Here is a 1,959-nt window from a genome sequence, read left to right on the forward strand (position 1 = left end):
GTTGCCACCTCCAGGAAGCCTTCCCTTGTTTCTGGGTTGGCTCCACTCTGACAACCTGCTTGGCGTTATGAACTAGTTCATCTTTGAGACATGTTAGATGGTGGAGCGCAAAGGATTCTGGATTCTGACACTTGATCTGCTGAAAAAGGATAAGCAAAAAGAAATAAAGAAAACCAGAACTACATGGCAGCCTCCAAGCTGTGTAACAGACACATTTGTAGGAAGAGGATATGGTCAGCTGAGTCAAATAATGTTAGAATCGAGCCTTGGCATGTGGATTTACCACACAGATGTCCCTGGTTACATGTCAGGACTTGTTTCAACATAGTGTTGAATATAAGAAAATAAGTGGGCCAGATTCATAACATGGTGGAAGGAAGCAAACTTAACTTCTTAGAGATGTTTGGCAATGAAGACTAGCACAACAAAGAAATTTAGCTGAAGGTGATGGGAATACTAAGAGATTTTGATAAAAGACTGTGGGGGTTTGGACTGTAGTTCAGTTGGTAGAGTGTTTAGCGTTGTACTTTGTTTTTCTATGGCTGTGATAGAGAATATATATGACAAAACACAATTCAGGGAAGGACAGGGTTTGTTTTAGCTAGTGCTTCAAGGTCATAGTCCATCACTGAGGGAAGTCGAGGTAGGGACTCAAGGCAGGAACCTGGAGGCAGGAACTAAAGTAGAAGCAATGAAGGGATGCTGCTTATTGGCTGACTCAGTGGCTTGTGTTCAGCTAACTTTCTTATACAAACTAGGTCCACCTGTCCAGGTTAGCAAGGTCCACAGTGGACTGGGACCTTCCAAACCACTAGGCAATCCGTGTGTTGAGACTCCTTCCTTCACGCTACTCTTGATTTTGTCAAGAGGGCAATAAAAACTAATCAGGATACCTAGCTACATAGAACCTCTGTGTTCAAGTCCAAGCACAGCTAAACTGGTTGTGGTGGCTCATCTCTGTAATGAGCACTGGGAGGTAGAGGTAAGTGCATCAGCAATCCAAGGTCATCCTTTTTAATATACCAAGATTAAGGTCAGCCTGGGATACCTGAATCCCTGTCTCAAAATAAACAAACAGGACTATATAAAGAACTGAATGTTTGAAGCCACATGGAAATGATCCAGCATTTTAGGAAAAATGCAGATATAGGAGAAAGAAAGTTTCTCTTGAGGGCCTTGAACAGGCCACAGACTCAAGGATCACACGCTGTAGGGTTGGTGTGTCATATGGGTTTGCAAGAAGCAGAGGGATGGCAGAATGGTTAGGCACAGAAGTATGAAAAAGCCTTCACATTTTATAAGTGTTATATGATAAAGCCGCTTTGTTGTAAAATACCATGCAGCACTGAGTTTGCTCATTTTCTCTCATCCTAACTTTTACAGCCCTATATAATCATAGATCCTGTTTAGCATTTTCCTCAAATGTGCTTATCATGCAGCACTTTCTTGTTCTGTTCCTGTTTGTGCTTACTGCCACCTCTGTGTCATACTTGGATAATTAAATCCGGCTTTAAAGTCATGTTTGTGCCTCCACACTCAGTTCACTCAAGAGTACAAGCCAACTTCGAAATGTGACCATGCTGCTTTGTGCTAAGCTGTCCTCCTGTGGTTCTTTATTCCACAGCAGGGCCAGGCAGCTCTTCTGTACTATAGTCCTCTGTACCGAGATCTCACTTCCTTCAACAGCACACTCTTCTCTTTCATTACTGTGGTTGTTGTTACTTTTAATTTTTAAATTTCCTCTAAGATTTTTTTTTTTTATTATTTTATTTCATGTATGTGTGTGCTTTGCTTGCATGCATGATAGTGTAGCATATTGGTCCTCTGTGCCTAAGGATGTCAGATCCCCTCAAACTGGAGTTATGGATGGTTGTGAGCCACTGTGCAGGTGGATTCTGGGAAACAAACCAGCTCTTCCACACAATCAATGTTTTTATAAGATCCCTGAGACATATCGCC

Source organism: Meriones unguiculatus, chromosome X (assembly GCF_030254825.1).
Source record: "Meriones unguiculatus strain TT.TT164.6M chromosome X, Bangor_MerUng_6.1, whole genome shotgun sequence".
Lineage (NCBI taxonomy): Eukaryota > Metazoa > Chordata > Mammalia > Rodentia > Muridae > Meriones > Meriones unguiculatus.